Below are 14,596 nucleotides of genomic sequence, written 5' to 3' on the forward strand. Positions count from 1 at the left end.
GGAAAAAAAAGCTATTTTGAGGGATAGTTTTTCGATTGCTATTTATCCTCTAGAAATGACATTTTACATTTATTCTGCGCGCCAGTACGTTTAGGGTGCTGCCAAATTTGTATATGGTTTTTGTGTTGTTTTATTATTTTTTTTACATAATTAAAACTTTATAAATACACACTCTTACCTCCATGATGGGTCCTTTTTAAAGGGAACCTGTCATTAGATTCATACTGCCAGAGCTAGAGGCCGCATGACTCAGAGCCTGGGTGCAGGATTACAGCCAGGTATGCTTCACACCGCAGCATTTCAGAGCAAACACAGTTTAAAAAGCTACAGACCCCTGACTAGTCCAATGACGCCCCCCTGGCTTCTCCTTGCCCAGCTTCAGTTGATTCACAGGTCTCTCCCTTGTGGGCACATAATGAGAGACCCATCTAAGGCCCCCTTCACACATCCATATTTCCAGTACGTGTATCGTCCGTTTTCACACATACCGGACACATGTACACACACGACGCACTCATTATAATCTATGGGGTTACACATATGTAGAGTCCTGGCGACTGTAAATAGCAGTAACTACTGATGGGCGAACCAGAACGGTAAAGTTCGGGTCCGTACCAGACACATAGTGTCTGTGTACGGACCTAGAACACGGACTTCTCCCGGAAGTCAATGTTACTATTCGGGTTCGGCGGCCTGAACAAAGCTTGTTGAAAGGCTGCAGTGCAGCCAATCAACAAGCTTTTACTATGTGGGTACTCCCAACTCCATCACAGCGATGTCAAATATTGGTATGGCTGTGATTGGCCGACAGCACACTGTATAAAATAAAAATAAATACATTTTAAAAAGGTGCGATCCCCTCTTCTTTTGATAACCAGTGCAGGTAAAGCTTACAGCTGCAGGCTGCAACCCTCAGTTGTCAGTTTTTTCTTGGCTGGTTATCAAAAATAGAGGGGTACCACACCTTTTTTTTTAAAGGGAATATGTCATCTACTTTTTCGTATATGAGCTTCGGCCACCGCCATCAGGGGCTTATCTACAGCATTCTCATCGGAGGTCCGGGTCCTCCCATCTTCATGCAATGACGTCCTCTTCCTTGCTTCCTGTCGCGGCTACTGCGCAGGTGTACTTTATCTGCCCTGTTGAGGGCAGAGCAAAGTACTGCAGCGCGCAGGCACTGGGCTTCTTTGACTTTTCCCGGCACCTGTGCTACTGCTGTAGATAAGCCCCTGATGGCAGTGGCCAAAGCTCATACACGAAAAAGTAGGTGACAGATTCCCTTTAAATTATTTAAATAAAAAATTTGAAAAAACATGGTGGGGTCACCCCCATTCTTAACCCCTTAGTGACAGAGCCACTTAATGACCAAGCCAATTTTTACAATTCTGACCACTGTCACTTTATGAGGTTATAACTCTGGAACGCTTCAATGGATCCCACTGATTCTGAGATAGTTTTTTGTTACATATTGTACTTCATGATGGTGGTAAAATTTATTTGATATGACTTATGTTTATTTGTGAAAAAAAAAACGGAAATTTAATGAAAAGTTTGCAATTTTCAAACTTTTAATTTTTGTGCCCTTAAATCAGAGGGTCATAATGCACAAAATAGTTAATAATAAATAACATTTCCCACTTGTCTACTTTACATCAGCACAATTTTTGAAACACAATTTTTTTTTATTAGGAAGTTATAAGGCTTAAAAGTTGACCAAGAAAAGCAAAATGTTCCAGCTCCTTCTTAATAAAATGATTCATTTAATCCATATATATTAAAATACAAAGAGCTCCTCGGACTTCACCATATCACACGTGAGGAAAGCGACTGCAGTCTTTATCAAAGCTTTGTCTCTTCGAGACAGAGTTCCGTGCGCCTTCTGAAGATCGGTGAGCTGGCATTTCTTCCCTTTTTTTCTTTGTATTAAAAGTTGGCCAGCTATTTCTCATTTTTAAAACAAAATTTACAAAACCATTCTTTTTAGGGACCACCTCACATTTGAAGTGACTTTGGGGGCTTATATGACAGAAAATACCCAAAAGTGACACCTTTCTAAAAACTGCACCCCTCAAGGTACTCAAAACCACATTCAAGAAGTTTATTAAACCTTCAGGTGCTTCACAGGAATTAATGGAATGTGGAAGGAAAAAATAAACATTTTCCTTTAGACTTATTTTTTTGATAAGGTTAATTGGAGAAATTGCACAATAAAATTTGTTGTGCAGTTTCTCCAGAGCATGTCAATACCCCATATGTGGGGAAAACCTGTATGGGCGCATGACAAGGCTCGGAAGGGAAGGAGCGCCATTTGACTTTTTGAATGTAAAATTTGCTGGAATAATTAGTGGACACCATGTCACGTTTGGAGAGCCCCTGATGTAATCCCATTTTGGAAACTAGACCCCACATGGAACTTATCTTGATGTGTGGTGAGCACCTTGGACCCCCAGGTGTTTCACAAACATTTATAACGTTGAGCTGTGAAAATAAAAAAATCTGATTTTACCACAAAAATGTTTTTAGCCCCATATTCTGTATTTTCACAAGGTTAACAAGAGAAAATGGACCCCAAAATTTGATGTGCAATTTCTCCTGAGTTCACTGATACCCCATATGTGGTCAAAAACTACTTTTGAGGCACAGTGCAAAGCTCAGAAGGGAAGTATTGCCATATTACAGTGCAGATTTTTCTGCACTTCTTTGAGGGTGCCATTTTACATTGGCAGAGCCCCTAAGGTTCCAGAACAGAGAACCCCCCATAAGTGACCGCATTTTACAAACTACACCTCTCATTCATCTAGGGGTGCAGTGATCATCTTCACGCCACAGGTGTGTCACAAAATTTTATACCATTGGGCAGTGAAGAAAAAATAATTTTTACCACCAAAATTGTGTGTTAGCCACACATTTTACATTTTCCATTTTCATACCGGGAAAACAGTAAAAATTGCACCAAAATTTGTCCCACAATTTCTGCTGAATGCAGAAATACCCCACACGTAGCTGTACAGTACTGCTTAGCCATATGGAGAGACTCGGAAGGGAAAAAGTGCTATTTGCCTCCTGGAGCACAGATTTTCCTATAGTAGTTTGCGGACTCCATATACAGAGCCCCTAAGTGCTAGAAAAGAAGAATCACCCTGAGGTGACCCAAATTTGGAAAATATACCCCTTTGGTAATTTATCTACAGGTGTAGTAACAATTTTGACTTAATAGGTATTTTCCAGAAACAAGCAGTGTTGCTGACTGAAAATTGCAAACTGCCGTTGTAGTGACCACTACGCTGTAGTGACCAGTACTTTGCAGTCACCAGTACATTATGCCCAGCCCGTGCTTCTGGAGACATGCACCCGTAAGTTTGGCGGGTTCTCATTGCTTCAGAAATGCCAAAAACATGGACAATATATGTGGTTTAGGTACACTGTGGAGCTCAGAAGGAAGGAGGGCATTTGCATTTGGGAGCGGAGAATTTGCTGTATTTCTTTTTGTGGGTGAGGAGCTATTTCACATTTCCAGAGCCTTTGTGCTACCAGTAACATGGAAGGCCCTATATTTCTATTAACAGATGACAGACCTGAGTGAGGGCTTGCTTTTTTTGTGGATTAAGTTGAAGCTTTTATTGGGAACATTTTACGTTTGGGATCACATTTATTTGGCACGCTACGCTGAGCACTTACCTTGTGATTTCCATCTAAATCTCTGAGTGTCGTGATTCAGATAAAACCCCAAGGGATCCATTCACTATAATGAGACAGCAGAGTTACTCTGAGCTCCATCAGGCCTCTATTCAGTGTTGTCCTTTCAGAAGTGCACAAAACTGTGGCCGATGGCACTTTTATTCAATACTAAATCACTGCCGAATCACAGGTCCTATAGCGTATACAGTGCCTTCATCTGCCTCATTATAGGGAATCTTCTGCTGGGGGTTCCGTTTGAATCACGTATTTCAGAGATTTTCACGGAAACCCCGGTGCAATTGCTCAGCGCAGAGCGCAGGGTAAATGTGTGCCAAGCCATACTGCGATCTTTGGGATGCAGAATGAACAGATCAACAGCAGAAAAAGAATTGGTTTTATTTATTTTTTATGCCGTTCCTCAGACCACATGTTACCACCTCATTGTGGCCGAATAATACCACTTACGAGGAACAAATACCACCACACCATGACCAGACCACATGTTACCACCAAATAGTGACCGAATAATACCACATACAAGGAGCAATGTTATGATCTGGTGACCTTGGAGCCGCATGAGAGACTTTCTAAGGAGTAGGTGGTACCTGTACTGACCGCAAACCCTAAACTAACACCGCAACTAGAAGTAGCCGTGGGATGTACCTAACACGTCCTAGACATCTCGACACAGCCGAAGGACTAAATACCCCTATAGATGGAAATGGGAATTCAATCTTGCCTCAGAGCAGAACCCCAAAGGATAGGCAGCCCCCCACAAATATTGACTGTGAGTATAAGAGGAAAGACACACGCAGGCAGAAAAACAGGATTTAGCAAAAGAGGCACTTCTAGCTAAATAGAAAAGGATAGGACAGAATTCTAAGCGGTCAGTATTAAAATCCTAAAAATATCCACAGCAGATAATACAAATATTCCACATCTAACTAAAGACATAGAAAGTATATCTGCATCTCCTGAGAATCCAGCATGACTGAAAAATCCAAACAAAGTCTAAGCTGGACAAAAACACAATAAATTGCACTGAATTGCAAAGCACACTGCATGTATGCACAGAGACAAAAAAACAGACACTTATCTTAGATGAATTGGCAGCAGGGCATGAGAAGCCAGAGAGAGATGCAATCCCTCCAAGTACAATGGACAACTGGCACAGACTCATGGATCCTGCACACCTAAATACCTAATAGAGCTGCAATCAGCAGAAACACCTGCCCAGATTACAACCCCAAGACAACTGCACTACCACCAACAACCACCGGAGGGAGCCCAAGAGCAGAATTCACAACAGTACACCCCCCCCCCTTGAAGAGGGGTCACCGAACCCTCACCAGAGCCCCCAGGCCGATCAGGACGAGCCAGATGAAAGGCACGGACCAAATCAGCAGCATGGACATCAGAGGCAAAAACACAAGAATTATCCTCCTGGCCATAACCCTTCCATTTGACAAGGTACTGAAGCCTCCGCCTCGAAAAGCGAGAATCCAAAATCTTCTCAACCACATACTCCAACTCCCCATCAACCAACACAGGAGCAGGAGGATCAACAGAGGGAACAACGGGCACCACATATTTCCGCAATAAAGATCTATGGAAAACATTATGGATGGCAAAAGGGGCCGGAAGGGCCAAACGAAAAGACACCGGATTGATAATCTCAGAAATCCTATAAGGACCAATAAACCGAGGCTTAAACTTAGGGGAAGAAACCTTCATAGGAACGTGATGGGAAGACAACCAGACCAAATCCCCAACCCGAAGCCGGGAACCAACACACCACGACGGTTAGCAAAACGCTGAGCCTCCTCCTGAGACAACACCAAATTGTCCACCACATGAGCCCAAATCTGCTGCAACCTGTCAACCACAGAATCCACACCAGGACAATCAGAAGGTTCAACTTGTCCCGAAGAAAAACGAGGATGAAAACCAAAATTACAAAAGAAGGGCGAAACCAAGGTAGCCGAACTAGCCCGATTATTAAGGGCAAACTCGGCCAATGGCAAGAAAGCCACCCAATCATCCTGATCAGCAGACACAAAGCATCTCAAATAAGTTTCCAAAGTCTGATTAGTTCGCTCGGTCTGGCCATTTGTCTGAGGATGAAATGCGGAAGAAAAAGACAAATCAATGCCCAGCCTAGCACAAAAGGCCCGCCAAAACCTAGAAACAAACTGGGAACCTCTGTCAGACACAATATTCTCCGGAATACCATGCAAACGGACCACATGCTGAAAAAACAACGGAACCAAATCAGAAGAGGAAGGCAATTTAGGCAAAGGCACCAAATGAACCATCTTAGAAAACCGGTCACAAACCACCCAGATAACCGACATCCTCTGGGAAACCGGAAGATCTGAAATAAAATCCATAGAAATATGCGTCCAGGGCCTCTCAGGGACCGGCAAAGGCAAAAGCCACCCACTAGCATGGGAACAACAAGGCTTGGCCTGCGCACAAGTCCCACAGGACTGCACAAAAGAACGCACATCACGCGACAAAGAAGGCCACCAAAAGGACCTACCAACCAAATCTCTGGTACCAAAAATACCAGGATGGCCAGCCAACACAGAACAATGAACCTCAGAAATCACTCTACTAGTCCATCTATCAGGAACAAACAGTTTCCCCACTGGACAGCGGTCAGGTTTGTCAGCCTGAAATTCCTGCAGAACCCGTCGCAAATCAGGGGAAATGGCAGAAAGGACCACCCCTTCCTTCAGAATGCCGACCGGCTCAAGTACCTCAGGAGAATCAGGCAAAAAACTCCTAGAGCGGGCATCAGCCTTAATATTCTTAGAACCCGGAAGATACGAAACTTCGAAATCAAAATGGGAGAAAAACAGGGACCATCGAGCCTGTCTAGGATTCAGCCGTTTGGCAGATTCGAGGTAAATCAGGATTTTTATGATCGGTCAAGACAACAATACGGTGCTTGGCTCCCTCAAGCCAATGTCGCCATTCCTCAAACGCCCACTTCATAGCCAACAACTCCCGATTGCCGACATCATAATTGCGTTCAGCAGGCGAAAACTTACGGGAAAAGAAGGCACACGGTTTCATCAAGGAACCATCAGAATTCCTCTGAGACAAAACGGCCCCTGCCCCAATCTCAGAAGCGTCAACCTCAACCTGAAACGGAAGAGAAACATCTGGCTGACGCAACACCGGGGCAGAAGTAAATCGGCGTTTGAGCTCCTGAAAGGCAGAGACAGCCACAGAGGACCAATTCGTTACATCAGCGCCTTTCTTCATCAAATCGGTCAGGGGTTTAACCACACTGGAGAAGTTAGCAATGAAACGGCGATAAAAATTAGCAAAGCCCAAAAATTTCTGAAGGCTCTTCACGGATGTGGGCTGAATCCAATCATGAATGGCCTGAACCTTAACCGGATCCATCTCTATAGATGAGGGAGAAAAAATGAAGCCCAAAAAAGAAACCTTCTGCACTCCAAAGAGACACTTAGACCCCTTCACAAACAAAAGCATTATCACGAAGGATCTGAAATACCATCCTGACCTGTTTCACATGAGACTCCCAATCATCGGAAAAAATTAAGATGTCATCCAAATATACAATCATGAATTTATCAAGATAATTCCGGAAGATATCATGCATGAAGGACTGAAAAACAGATGGAGCATTAGAGAGCCCGAATGGCATCACAAGGTATTCAAAATGGCCTTCGGGCGTATTAAACGCAGTTTTCCATTCGTCACCCTGCTTAATACGAACAAGATTATATGCCCCCCGAAGGTCAATCTTAGTAAACCAACTAGCCCCCTTAATCCTGGCAAACAAATCGGAAAGCAAAGGTAAAGGGTATTGAAACTTGACCGTGATCTTATTCAAGAGGCGATAATCAATACAGGGTCTCAAGGAGCCATCCTTCTTGGCAACAAAAAAAAATCCCGCTCCCTACGGTGAAGAAGATGGCCGAATATGCTCTTTCTCCAAAGACTCCTTAACATAACTCCGCATGGCGGTATGTTCCGGCACAGACAGGTTGAAAAGTCAGCCCTTAGGAAACTTACAGCCTGGAATCAAGTCAATAGCACAATCACAGTCCCTATGCGGTGGAAGGGAACTCTACTTGGGCTCATCGAATACATCCTGAAAATCCGACAAAAACTCTGGAACTTCAGAAGAGGAGGAAGAGAAGATTGACATCACAGGAACGTCATTATGAACCCCGTGACAACCCCAACTAGTCACAGACATAGACTTCCAATCCAACACAGGATTATGTATCTGCAACCATGGAAAACCCAGCACAATAGCATCATGCAAATTATGCAACACCAGAAAACGACAATCTTCCTGATGGGCTGGCGCCATGCACATGGTCACCTGTGTCCAAAACTGGGGTTTATTTTTAGCCAAAGGTGTAGCATCAATGCCCCTTAAAGGAATAGGGTTCTGCAAAGACTGCAAGGGGAAACCACAACGCCTGGCAAATTCAAAGTCCATTAAGTTCAAAGCGGCGCCTGAATCCACAAATGCCATGACAGAAAATGACGACAATGAGCAGATCAAGGTCACAGATAACAGAAATTTAGGTTGTACAGTTCCGATGGTAACTGAACTAACGATTCTCTTTGTACGCTTCGGGCAGACTGAAATGACATGAGAAGCATCGCCACAATAAAAACACAACCTATTCTGACGTCTGAATCCTTGTTGTTCTGTTCTAGACAGAATCCTATCACACTGCATAGGCTCAGGCATCTGCTCTGAGGACAACGCCACAGCGCGCACAGTTCTGCGCTCCCGCAAGCGCCGATCGATCTGAATGGCCAGAGACATAGAATCACTCAGACCAACAGGCGTGGGAAACCCCACCATAACATCTTTAACAGATTCAGAAAGACCCTTTCTGAAAATTGCCGCCAAAGCATCATCATTCCATTTTGTCAACACAGACCATTTTCTGAATTTCTGACAATACAATTCTGCCGCTTCTTGACCCTGAGACAGGGCCAACAAGGTCTTCTCCGCTTGTTCCACAGAATTTGGTTCATCATGTAATAATCCTAGAGCCTGAAAAAAAATCTACATTAAGCAAGGCCGGATTCCCAGATTCCAGGGAAAATGCCCAATCCTGAGGATCGCCACGCAGCAGGGAGATGACAATTTTAATCTGCTGAATGGGATCACCAGAGGAACGAGGCTTCAGAGCAAAAAACAGTTTACAGTTGTTTTTAAAACTCAAAAATTTGGACCTGTCCCCAAAAAACAAATCAGGAGTAGGAATCCTAGGCTCTAAAAGCGGAGTCTGAGCAATATAATCAGAAATATCCTGTACCCTAGCAGCAAGCTGGTCTACACGAGAAACTAATCCCTGAACATCCATGCTAGCACAAGACTCCTCAGTCACCCAGAGGAAAAGAGGGAAGAAAAGACACAGCAGGCTACAGATAAAAAAATGGCTCTTTCTTCCCTTCTTCTGAGATGCATTTAACTCATTGTTGGCCAGTTGTACTGTTATGATCTGGTGACCTTGGAGCCGCATGAGAGACTTTCTCAGGAGTAGGTGGTACCTGTACTGACCGCAAACCCTAAACTAACACCGCAACTAGAAGTAGCCGTGGGATGTGTCATGAATCCCCAATGGCTAGGGATAGCACAGGACAAGCAGAGTACAAATAAATAACGGACGAGCTCTAGGGTGATGGAACCTGGGCTGACCGCTGCCCTACGCCTGACAAACGCAACTAGAGATAGCCAGGGAGCGTGCCTACGTTGGTTCTAGACGCCACGCACCAGCCTAAGAGCTAACTAGTACTGCAGAGAAAATAAAGACCTCACTTGCCTCCAGAGGAATGAACCCCAAAAGATATAGTTGCCCCCTCACATGTATTGACGGTGAAATGAGAGGAAGGCACACACATAGAGATGATATATATAGTTTTAGCAAATTGAGGCCCGCTGTAAACTAGAAAGCAGAGCGATACAAAAGGGGACTGAGCGGTCAGCAAAAAACCCTAATCAAAAAACCATCCTGAGATTACAAGAACCCATGTGCCAACTCATGGCACATGGGGAGAACCTCAGTCCACTAGAGCTACCAGCTAGCATAGAGACATAATAAGCAAGCTGGACAAAAAACCAAACAACTGAAAATCAGCACTTAGCTTATCCTGAAAGATCTGGGAGCAGGTAGGCAGGAACCAAACAGAGCACATCTGAATACATTGATAGCCGGCAAGGGAATGACAGAAAGGCCAGGTAAAATAGGAAACACCCAGCCTCTGATGGACAGGTGGAAACCAAAGGCCGCAACCCACCAAAGTCACCCAGTACCAGCAGTAACCACCAGAGGGAGCCCACAAACAGAATCCACAACAGGGATGTACCTAACACGTCCTAGACATCTCGACACAGCCGGAGGACTAAATACCCCTATAGATAGAAATGGGAATTCAATCTTGCCTCAGAGCAGAACCCCAAAGGATAGGCAGCCCCCCACAAATATTGACTGTGAGTATAAGAGGAAAGACACACGCAGGCAGAAAAACAGGATTTAGCAAAAGAGGCACTTCTAGCTAAATAGAAAAGGATAGGACAGAATTCTAAGCGGTCAGTATTAAAATCCTAAAAATATCCACAGCAGATAATACAAATATTCCACATCTAACTAAAGACATAGAAAGTATATCTGCATCTCCTGAGAATCCAGCATGACTGAAAAATCCAAACAAAGTCTAAGCTGGACAAAAACACAATAAATTGCACTGAATTGCAAAGCACACTGCATGTATGCACAGAGACAAAAAAACAGACACTTATCTTAGATGAATTGGCAGCAGGGCATGAGGAGCCAGAGAGAGATGCAATCCCTCCAAGTACAATGGACAACTGGCACAGACTCATGGATCCTGCACACCTAAATACCTAATAGAGCTGCAATCAGCAGAAACACCTGCCCAGATTACAACCCCTAGACAACTGCACTACCACCAACAACCATCGGAGGGAGCCCAAGAGCAGAATTCACAACATAGCAAATACCACCAGATCATGACCAGACTATATATTACCACCACATAGTGGGATCATCAGTGACATTATACACAGGAGCTCTTTAAATAGTGTTAGTGTACAGGTAATTCAGTCATCACCAGTGACTTTATTCACAGGAGCTCTTTATATAGTGTACAGTGTATAGTGTAAATGTACAGGTAACACACTGACTCACCGGTGATATCTCAAGTTTAAGTCCTTCATCTTTGCTTTTCTTCTACATGCAGGACATACCACCATCACTTCTTCCAGCCATGACTCATCTCCCATAAAATAACATACAGTTATCTAGAGCACCACTTCAAGAGCACATTGCCAAATTTTTCCCCAACTTCTATACTACACAGCTGAATACAGATGTGCACCCACTATTAATATATAATTAGTTATTATGCAACCCTTTATTCCAAGTATAAACTGTAATATACCCCAGTGCCACCACTAACTATACATTGCCACTTTTTCCACCCGATAAATATATAAATTAATTAGCACCTGTACTTTTTCCCCCAAATCAATACTAGTCACAATCCTGCATCCTCAATGCCCCCCACTCTACCGCTTCCCAAATTCATTATATTTACATGCCCCTTCCACCTCAATTCATTGTCATGCCTTGTCTCTCTCCAACCCCCCAACCTCAATTCATCATTATTTGCTGTCCCCACGTTCACTTAATAATTTTCTGTCCTCCATTCCCCACCCTCAATTCATCATTTGCTGTACCCCAGCTTAAATTCATCATTATTGCACTCCCCCACCTCAATACATCATAATTCACTGTCTCCCGTACCCCACCCTCAATTCATCATAACTGCGCTCCCCCATCTCAAAATGCAAATAAATTTATATAATTCATACAATGTGATTTTCTGGATTTTATTTTAGATATTCTATCTCTTTAATGTTAAGATTAACCTACCCTTAAATTTATAGACTGTCCATATCTTTGCCAGTGGGCAAACTTACAAAATGTGCAAGGGGTCAAATACTTATTTCCCCCACAGTATATATATATATATATATATATATATATATATATCTATATATATAATTGTCTAAGGGTTTTTCCGTCTGTCTGTCTGTCTGTCTGTCTGTCTGTCTGTCTTTCTGTCTGTCTGTCTGTCTGTCTGTCTGTCTGTCCTGGAAATCACTCCATATAAGGTATGGTCTACAAACAGGATACCTTATATGGAATGGTCGGCGGTTTGTAGACCATACCTTATATGGAGTGGTCGGCGGTTTGTAGACCATACCTTATATGGAGTGGTCGGCGGTTTGTAGACCATACCTTATATGGAGTGGTTGGCGGTTTGTAGACCATACCTTATATGGAGTGGTCGACGGTTTGTCGGGCGGCCTCGACCAATCAGAGATGGGCACAGCATGGCGACGATGATGTCATAATGGTTGCCATGGCAACGATGATGTCATAAAGGTTGCCTCGACCAATCAGCGACGGGCACAGTCTGCCGCGAATCACATACTACGGGGACATGCATATTCTAGAATACCCGATGCATTAGAATCGGGCCACAGTCTAGTATATATATATATATATACAGTGCTCCTCCTGTTATGATCCCAATGGCAGGGGACCTCAAAGATTACAGCAAAGTCTGCAAAACATAAATACCAGCTCATAGGGAAGTGGTAACTAGGCTGACCATATACCTGATCCTAGCGCAAACACTAACAGCAGCCGGGGAACGTGCCTACGTTGATTCTAGACGTCTCGCGCCAGTCGGAGAACTAACTACTCCTATCAGGGAAAATAAGACCTCTCTTGCCTCCAGAGAAAAGACCCCAAAGTAATACAAGCCCCCAACAAATAATAACGGTGAGGTAAGAAGAAAAGACAAACGTAAGAATGAACTAGATTTAGCAAAGAGAGGCCCACTGACTAATAGCAGAATATAGTAAGAAGACTTATATGGTCAGCAAAAAACCCTGCAAAATATCCACGCTGAATATCCAAGAACCCCCAAACCAACTGACGGTGTGGGGGGAGAATATCAGCCCCCCCAGAGCTTCCAGCGAAAACAGGAATCACATTTTGTACAAGCTGGACAAAAAATATGAACAATGCAAATGATCAAGAGTACGAAAGCAGGACTTAGCTTATCTTGCAAAGAACCAAGACCTGAAGACAGGAGCAAACAGAAGAGTACTGATTACAACGATGCCAGGCACTGGACTGAGAATCCAGGAAGTTTAAATAGCAACACCCCAGGCCTAACGAAGCAGGTGAGCACCAACCTGGTAAAAGACAATCCAAGTGCCAAATCACTAGTGACCACAAGAGGGAGCCAAAAAGTATAGTTCACAACAGTACCCCCCCTTTAAGGAGGGGTCACCGAACCCTCACCAAGACCACCAGGGCGACCAGGATGAGCAGCATGAACATCAGAGGCGGCCACCCAGGAATTATCCTCCTGACCATAGCCCTTCCATTTGACCAAATACTGGAGCCTCCGTCTAGAGAGACGAGAATCCAAGATCTTCTCCACCACGTACTCCAACTCGCCCTCAACCAACACCGGAGCAGGAGGCTCAACAGCAGGAACCACAGGCACAACGTACCGCCGTAACAAAGACCTATGGAACACGTTGTGAATGGCAAACGACACCGGAAGATCCAAACGAAAAGAAACCGGGTTAAGAACTTCCAAAATTTTATAAGGACCAATAAAGCGAGGCTTAAACTTAGGAGAGGAAACCTTCAGAGGGACATACCGAGAAGACAACCAAACCAAATCCCCAACACGAAGTCGGGGGCCCACACCGCGGCGGCGGTTGGCAAAACGCTGAGCCTTCTCCTGTGACAACTTCAAGTTGTCCACCACATGATTCCAAATCCGCTGCAACCTATCCACCACGGAATCCACCCCAGGACAGTCAGAAGACTCAACATGACCCGAGGAGAAACGAGGATGAAAACCAGAGTTGCAGAAGAATGGCAAAACCAAAGTAGCGGAACTAGCCCGATTATTAAGGGCAAACTCCGCCAATGGCAAGAAGGTCACCCAATCATCCTGGTCCGCAGAAACAAAACATCTCAAATAAGCCTCCAGTGTCTGATTAGTTCGCTCCGTTTGACCATTAGTCTGAGGATGGAAGGCAGATGAAAACGACAAATCAATGCCCATCTTAGCACAAAAAGATCGCCAGAATCTGGACACAAACTGGGATCCTCTGTCGGACACGATATTCTCCGGAATGCCGTGTAAACGAACCACATTCTGAAAAAACAAAGGAACCAGATCGGAAGAGGAAGGCAACTTAGGCAAGGGTACCAAATGGACCATCTTGGAAAAATGATCACACACCACCCAGATGACAGACATTCCCCGAGACACCGGAAGATCAGAAATGAAATCCATGGAAATGTGCGTCCAAGGCCTCTTCGGGTCGGGCAAGGGCAAAAGCAACCCGCTAGCACGAGAACAACAAGGCTTAGCCCGAGCACAAGTCCCACAGGACTGCACAAATGACCGCACATCCCGTGACAAGGAAGGCCACCAAAAGGACCTAGCCACCAAATCTCGGGTACCAAAAATTCCCGGATGCCCTGCCAACACCGAGGAATGAACCTCGGAAATGACTCTGCTGGTCCATTTATCAGGAACAAACAGTCTGTCGGGTGGACACGAGTCAGGTCTACCAGCCTGAAATCTCTGCAACACACGTCGCAAATCCGGAGATATGGCCGACACGATCTCTCCTTCTTTAAGAATACCAGCTGGCTCCGAGACTCCAGGAGAGTCAGGCACAAAGCTCCTAGAGAGAGCATCAGCCTTAATATTCTTCGAACCAGGCAGGTATGAGACCACAAAGTCAAAACGAGAGAAAAACAATGACCAACGAGCCTGTCTA

Source organism: Ranitomeya variabilis, chromosome 1, assembly GCF_051348905.1.
Source record: "Ranitomeya variabilis isolate aRanVar5 chromosome 1, aRanVar5.hap1, whole genome shotgun sequence".
NCBI classification, from domain to species: domain Eukaryota; kingdom Metazoa; phylum Chordata; class Amphibia; order Anura; family Dendrobatidae; genus Ranitomeya; species Ranitomeya variabilis.